The 8,241-nt window shown below is 39.4% G+C and overlaps 1 long non-coding RNA gene across 1 annotated transcript; it reads left to right on the top strand.

The window, feature by feature from the left end:
* Positions 1–486: 486 nt before the first annotated feature.
* Positions 487–6,571, top strand: LOC127536929 (uncharacterized). Its single transcript, XR_007946163.1, has 3 exons — positions 487–950; positions 1,136–1,268; positions 1,474–6,571. It is a non-coding gene; the product is annotated as an uncharacterized LOC127536929 (long non-coding RNA).
* The last annotated feature ends 1,670 nt before the right edge of the window (positions 6,572–8,241 follow it).

The following is an 8,241-nucleotide window of genomic DNA, read 5'->3' as shown; positions in this document are numbered from 1 at the left end:
GCAAGTTCCAGTAGTTTTTACAGTAATATTACTGTAAAAAGACCAAATATCTACTGTAGATCTGCAATGCATCATGGGTAAAATTCAATGAGAGGCAAAATTTACTGTTAATGAATCACATTACAGTATTTTTTGGCCTTTTACAGCTTTATTGATAAGTGAAGTGGAGACTGACAGTAAAGGGACACGAGTGGGAATCGAATCCGGTCCGCTGAGTCGGGGAAGCTCCTGTATATGGGTCACGCGCTTAACCCGTTGAACTATCCGCGCGCCTTTTAAAAGCGGGAATATTTTCTAAATCGTCACACATTTATCCTCCTGGACTTTTAAGATGTCCGGCTGCCTGTTTTATTCCAAAGTTGTTTCCTGGACCTCACTCGTCGTCAAGCTTCTACTATTTTGTTCGTGACTCCAGCAGGCAACTCGCTGTAATATTTTGTAATTTTACATTCAATTGAAGTAGTTTGGTCTGGTAACGGTCCGGTGTGTCCAACGGTAACTGACTGAGAGAGAAGAAAAGAGATGCTCTCCTTAGCTAGTCAGTGGACTGGACTTTTAACTGTTTGCTGATGAAATGTTGACGGAGTTCGGTTTTTACATTTGTTGATAATGTTAAGAGGTTAGCCAAGGAGTAACGTTACCGTATAAACGGTACATTTAAAGCGTGTGCGTACGAGCGCGCGCGTGTGTATGTGTGCTACGTCTGTTAGCTCCGTCAGTTAGCTAGGTGTGTGTGTGTTAGCTAGGTCCGTTAGTGTGTGTGCGCGTGTGCGTGAGCTAGGTCCGTAGCGTGTGTGCGTACATGTGTATGCGTGCGTGCGTCAGCTAGGTCTGTTAGCTTCGTCTGTTAGCTCGGTCTGTTCGGTAAATTTCATCTCTCGTTTTTCTGCTGTTAGCTGCTGAGAGGAAACTGACGACCAAAGCGGGCCAGACAGAAAACACACGGAAAGGTAAGACTTTTACCCAGTTACAAAATGTAAATTATTCTATTTTTGAAGCAGAACTTTCTGGTAAAGCTGTTAAAGGACCAAATCTGTTGGGTGTATTACACTGACATGGGCAGTAAATAGCACTATGTGGGTCACTTTAGCCACGTTTTTCTCCTTGGCAAGTGTAATGTATGATGTGTTTAAAGATTTCTGTGCAGAGCAGAGAAAGTGTACCTCCAAGGTTCAGGTGAGAAGGACTGGTGAGATGGTCCAAGGAGAAAATGAGTCCCTCAGTCCACATGTGGCATCATTCAGCTGGGACAGAACAGCTAATACCAGGTGAGACTTTAATCCATGTCTGCTGTGCATGTGTGTGTTGTGTCCTGTTATACTGTGCTACTGCTGTTTTATACAGTGGTAGAAACATAATGTGGTATTTCTAATGGCAAGTATTTCAGTCAACTAAAATTTCCATAGAATCATTAATCTCACCTATACATTTCTACATCAGTAATGAAATAATTTTCATTCTTCTACTACACAGATGTCGACTCTCGGCCAGGAAGAGGATTCCATCCCAGAAAGAAGTCTCTAATTCAAGATGAGGAATGCAGTTAAACAGCCCAGTAATGTTTCTGTGAGTATTTTTGAACAGAATCAACTTTACTAGGACGTCTTTGTCAGCAGAGGACAAATGAAAAGCAATATTAGACTTGCAAGCATTACATTGTTTTGATCAGCAACTCCTTCCTTTTATTGTTTTTTGTTCCTATATATGTGCTGCTACAGGTACAGTCATTTTAACAATAAATCATTTTAAAATTATGGGACGACTGCAGAGAGCGACTCTGATCCATCGCACCGAGTCCGATGTTGGCTCTGCTGTCGATACACAGAAGTACCTGGTCATCAGGTTGGCTCAGTTTGATCAGCAGTTGCTCAGATAAAAAAACTGGCGGAAAAGTAGAGACACACAATGACAAAGAATTAGACAAACGACACGAAACAAAACAACAATAATGATGCACAAAATGACGTTTTAAAGAAACCGTTTTAAAGTTTGAAAATGTGGAGAAAAAAATCTATTTTCACTTCTGATGTCCACATTTTCAACAATTGTGGGAAACCTTTGGGGAAAATCATTCAGCGGAAATGAAGTGCGTGAAAGGCTGGTTTTTCTGGAAATTCTCCATGAGGGCCCGGGTGACTGCAGATGAAACTGCAGATTTGTAGGAACCTGTGATAATGATTTGTCCTTCTACTCCTTGTTTTGGGATACTGATAGAAGTCTTTGTGTCAAACTCCAGACGTTTACGTGTTTGTCCTTTTTTCCCAATCATATATTTGTAAAGAACACTTGAGACGTCAATCTGTCTGTTCAATGAAGTGGGTGTCACAGGTTTCATCTGTTGGAAAAACGTTTTTGGACACCTTTAAAATTTTACACATTGTCAAATACTATCATGAAATATCTGTGGAAATAATCTGTGTTTCAAACAAATACAAATCATTCTTTTTTGTTTAGTGTTTACAAGGAAAACTAACAAAACTAAATTCTACCAAAATGACCCAAATATCCAAATTTCTTGTTTTTATGGAATCAATCAATTTTAAGTTTTTAGTGTCTTTTTTAAGGATTTGTTTAGTTTTATGGCTGTGATTGTAATAATAATAATAACAAGACGACATGGTCATCAATATCCCCCGCCACATGTGATGTCTATGAGTCTATATCCAAAATAGTGATCAAGGGCCATAACTCTGTTAAATATTATCACACAGGTCTCATTTTCGAACTTGATCAAGGTGTCCATGGTGTGAAGCTACACACTAAATTTCGTAATCCTAGCTGTAATAGTTTCCGAGAAAAGCTGTCCCCTTCATGACGGACACATGGATGGACAGACGGAGGCCAAACCTCTATCCCCCTTTTCCACTTCGTGGAGGTGGGGGATAATAATGCATCAAATTTATATAGCGCTTTTTTAGTCACTCAAAGATGTTTTACAAGATGGACAGGGGACACACACAAAAAAAAAAAAAAAAATTCAGCAAAAGCCAAATCGAACAAGTGGGTTTTTAGAAGAGTTTTGAATATCGAAAGTGAGTCAGAGTTGCGGATGGGAGGTGGAAGTGAATTCCAGAGTTGGGGGGCAGCGGCTGCGAAGGTTCGGTACCCCAAAGTCCGGTGCTTAGTACGGATGATGGGCGTCAGGAGGTTTGAGTCTGCAGAGCGAAGGTGACAAGAGGGTCGGTGTTGTTGGAGGAGGTCAGAGAGGTAAGAAGGGGGCAGGTTATGGAGGGACTTGTACGTGAGGAGGAGGAGTTTGAAATGGATACGATATTGAACCGGGAGCCAGTGAAGCTGTTTGAGGATGGGGGTGATGTGCTCCCTGGAGCGGGTGTGAGTGAGAAGGCGAGCAGCAGAATTCTGGATATATTGTAATTTTTGCAGTTGAGTGGAGGGAAGACCAAAGAGAAGGCTATTGCAGTAGTCAAGTCTGGAGGTAATGAAAGCATGAATGAGTATTTCAGCAGTGGTGAGGGAGAGTGAGGGGCGGAGACATGCAATGTTGCGGAGGTGAAAGAAAGACGTTTTGGTGACGTACTAAAATACATCACTAAAATAAATCAATAAAGACCTAAGAGTGACTCCTAATGCAATATTTCAAAAATGTATGGGGTGTCCGAAAACGTATTTTCACTGCTTTATATCTGTAAGACACATTCTGAGATGTCCCCTGAAGGGTCTACAGAATAACCTTCAGGGAACATTATCAGAACATTCCCTCAGGACACAAAGAATATTCCTCTGTTGCTTTACCCCCAGGGCTAGTCTTATCTGAGGAGTCATTTTGATCAGTATTGTTACTTATGCATAAGATTGACTATTTTAAAATGTTGTCATGCTCTCACTTAAACTGCAACATAAATGTTGGATGATAAATACAGGAATGATGTCTGATTTTTTTAAAAACTGTTTAATTATTACCAATTAATTTTGCATTGATGGGCCTTGGACAAAGGTAGTGTCTACAGATACACTTTCCATTTGCCAGACAGATGCGGACCCGTACGCGAGTCAAGAAGCTGCTAACCACTGCAAACTGTTGAAAGGTAAGCAAAGGTTAAGGTTAGGGTTAGTGTTAGGGTCAGGTTTAGGGTCCGTACCTGTAGTACCGATGCTACGGGTCCGTACCGCTAGCGTCTACCGGGAGTCACGTGACCAGATCTCGCGTATCTGATTGGCAAATGGCAAGTGCCGTACCCGTAGTCCACAGGCTACGGGTACGGGTCCGTACCTCTAGCAACAACCTTGGACAAAAGTCTCAACTTCAGTATAACTTCATTATATGGTTTTGTTTAAATTTCTGACCCAACAATGTCAGATCAGCAGGACTACAATAACAACACATTCATAGGGTGGATTTCTTCCCTAATTATCTCTCCTCCTACAATTTCACATATTACAACAATAATGCATGACTCTAATGTAATTACTTAAAAAAGGTTTGTGTATATGTTTTCTCTAAAAAAAAACACAAAGTTTTGTTTTGTACTGTCAGAATATGACGTCAACGTTCCTTAAAACCTCTTCTTTTGATTTCCTCCCACCAGTAAAATCATCTCAATGCTATCTAAAATGAGTGAGCATCATCCATCAAAACACCTGAAATGAAAGTGACTGCATCTAATGGACAGGAGTGGAATTTATTGTTCAGCCTAATCTTCTTATGTGGAGTTATCCCACCCTAATATTCAAGTACGTGTCTGCTGTAAACACAAGTAACATGTAAACATTTGGTCAATAGAGGTGGGTACTCTGCAATGAAAACACAGCTACAATGATCAGTCAGTGAACCGATTAGCTGTCAACCAGAGCTATTTTTGTGATCGATTAGTCAGTTTGAGTACACTTTTAAGGAAAAATTTCTCTGATTACAGCTTCTTTAATGGCTGGATTCTCTCTACTTCTATGAAAATAAGCAGCTTGTAGAAAACACGATTCAAGGGGATGTCACCTTGAGCTGTGGAAAACACCGATACATCACATTTTTCATCTTTTTCTGAAATTTTAAAGACCAAACAACAAATCTGTTTATCAAGAAAAACAGTCAACACATCAATCAACAAGTAAAATTCTGAGAAGTTGCAGCTCTGATACAGACCATGCACTTTTTCAATGCATTCATTTACATTTCACATGTTGCAATTTGTAACGTGATTAAAATAATTGATATTGACTTAAGAACAAGTCCAGGGTAGACTGCACAATGATTCAGCAAATAGTATATTTCAACACAGAACTAATACAGTCGAAAAAAAATCATTTTTTAAATACTTAAACAGTTGTAACTTTCACTTTGGAGTTTAATCTACTAATACAAACATCTTTGCATAATTAGAGGAGAGCAAATGCAAAGGATCTCAGTGAGTGAAAGATGATAAAGCATGAGGTAAAAGATTGAAATATATGTGAGAGAATATTAAAAGATTTTCTCATGACATAAACACGCAGGAAAACACGGTCATCAATAAGTAGCCCTGATGTGTGTCATAATGGAAACATTTGAGACTGGTTGCACAGGTAGGGTTACTGTATGATTTTGTGTGTGTGTGTGTGTTTAAACATTTAAACTTCATTCTTAATTTGTTCTGTTTTTGACAACTATTGAGAATGTCACAGCGCTTCATTAATCACAAAGATGAAGAAACATCAAAGCCAGAGAAAACACTGGTCCTGAATGACAAAATGTTGTTTCTTCAGATGTGTCTTAGTGTGACCTTGGATTGTTCTTATCAAGACTTCATTGTAAACTGGGCAAATGTTCTTCTTACACAGTGTTTTAACCATAGGTGAGTGGTTTGTGCTCAGAAACTGAAAGTTTGTCCGACAATACGCACGACTTAAAACAATCCTTGTATCAAAATCTAGCTGGTTGTTATTTTTATTTTAGGTTTTGTGTTGCATATCCCCAAAATATGTATGAAATTAACCCATTAGAACCCAGACCCATTTTTCCTTAAAGGACTTAATGAGTTAAGGTCAGACATAAGGCTTTACAAGGAAGAGACTGGGGCACTCAAAGTGCTTGTTACACTGGTGTAACCGTGGGTTCTTATGGGTTAAATTCCCTCATGGCAAGTCAGAGGACAGGTAATACTCCAGCAGAGAAAGCATGGAAGAACTGTACCTGCTGCACAAACACTGTGGGGAATGTAGCGTCAATAAATCTATCACATACAGCGCCCTCCATAATTATTGGCACCCCTGGTTAAGATGTGTTGAAAACCTTAAAATAAATTCAGTTTTCATTGCAGAAGCCTACTCTCACACTGGAAATTGTAGAAAAATGTATTATAGGAGAAGATTAGGTGCTGTTTTGTTGGCAAAAGGCGGTTGTACAAAGTGTTAACATCAGCGGTGCTAATAATGGTGGCACACATGATTTGATGTAAAAGAATTATTTCTTAATGTGATTTTTTTTCCTCACTGAATGAATGCACTCGAATTAAAGGTTGGATTTTCCTCTTTTTTTATTGTGGTCCTATATTGTTTAGAAAAAAATGAATTTATAGAAGCTAAAGAACACGTCTTAACCAGGGGTGCCAATAATTATGGAGGGCGCTGTAGAAAACATCCATTATCTATACACCGCTTAATCCTTGTTAGGGTCGTATCCCAGCTGACTTAGGGGGAAGGTAGGAGACACCTACAGATCATTTAGAGTTACCAATTAACCTCAGCATATTTTTTGGACTGTGAGAGGAAGCTGGAGAACCCAGAGTAAACCCACGCATGCACATGGAGAACATGCAAACTCCATGTAGAAAGATCCCTGGAAGGCCGGGACGCAAACCGGTGACGTTCTAGCTGCAAACCGCTACTCCACTGTGCAGCCCTCAGTTTGAAACCAACAGGTATGAATAACAAAATGAATGGTAGTTGAATTCCATCTAGTTCCTTCAGTTTTGTCTCATGTTATTTCATGTGTACTTAATCATTAAGTGAAGTCACCATTATTGATATAGCATATTTAAACAACAGCTGTTGAGTCAAAGCATGTGGCAGACGAATTATATAGCAAATGTAGCAGATAAGTTTAAATATTAAGGTTCAGACTCTACAGTATGATTTATTATGCAAATTTACCTAAGTAATTTAAATATTGTGATAGTGTGTATACACTACCATTCAAAAGTTTGGGGCCATCCAGACAATTTCATGTTTTCCATGAAAACTCACTTTTATCCATGTGCTAACATAACTGGACAAGGGTTTTCTAATCATCAATGAGCCTTTCAACACCATTAGCTAACACAATGTAGCATTAGAACACAGGAGTGATGGTTGCTGGAAATGTTCCTCTGTACCCCTATGGAGATGTTCTATTAAAAATCAGATGTTTACAGCATTTACCACATTAACAATGTCTAGGCTGGATTTATCATTCATTTAATGTGATTTTCATTGAAATAAATGCTTTAGTTCTCCCTGTGTATGCGTGGGTTTTCTCCGGGTACTCCGGCTTCCTCCCACAGTCCAAAAATATGCTGAGGTTAATTGGTTACTCTAAATTGTCTGTAGGTGTGAATGTGAGTGTGATTGTGTGTCTGTATATGTAGCCCTGTGACAGACTGGTGACCTGTCCAGGGTGTCCCCTGCCTTCACCCGAGTCAGCTGGGATAGACTCCAGCACCCCCCATGACCCCAGTGAGGATAAAGCGGTGTATAGAGGATGGATGGATGGAAAATACAACAGTAAACTTTGATAGGTGCACATGTTTACTATCCATCATATACATCAGTGAAAGAACACAAGATGACAGTGTTGCAGGGACTCATTTTAGCCACCTGGTGTCACCGTTGAAACAACGTGAGGAACATCTAGCTGCACACAGTATGAGGTGAAGGCCTTGTGGACGGCTGTGACTTCATGGCCACCAAAGTTCCAAACAAAACAACAGTTAGGAAAATGATTCGGATTTGACATGAATAATTATGTTCTTTGTGGGAGTATAGAAACTACAGATCATCTGTTCTTTCAATGTATTTTCACAGAAGCACTTTGGGCTGATATACATGTCTGGCTTTACACCAATATTCTACCTGAACCCTTTCTTCAGAAAGATATTACTTATGGCTTTGTATCAGTAAACAAAGATTATGACTTCTTGATGAACAATATCTTCAGCCTCAGGAAATTTGCAAATGCAAATACATGACGATGAATCCTCGGTTTTATGTGTTTCTATCTTTCACTAAAGCCCTTAAAAAATGAAAACTAAACATGCAATGAAACTGTTCAAT

This window comes from Acanthochromis polyacanthus, chromosome 13 (assembly GCF_021347895.1).
Source record: "Acanthochromis polyacanthus isolate Apoly-LR-REF ecotype Palm Island chromosome 13, KAUST_Apoly_ChrSc, whole genome shotgun sequence".
Classification (NCBI taxonomy): domain Eukaryota; kingdom Metazoa; phylum Chordata; class Actinopteri; family Pomacentridae; genus Acanthochromis; species Acanthochromis polyacanthus.
The sequence above is the reverse complement of the archived record's forward strand: the minus strand, read 5'-3'. Positions and strand labels throughout refer to the sequence as shown.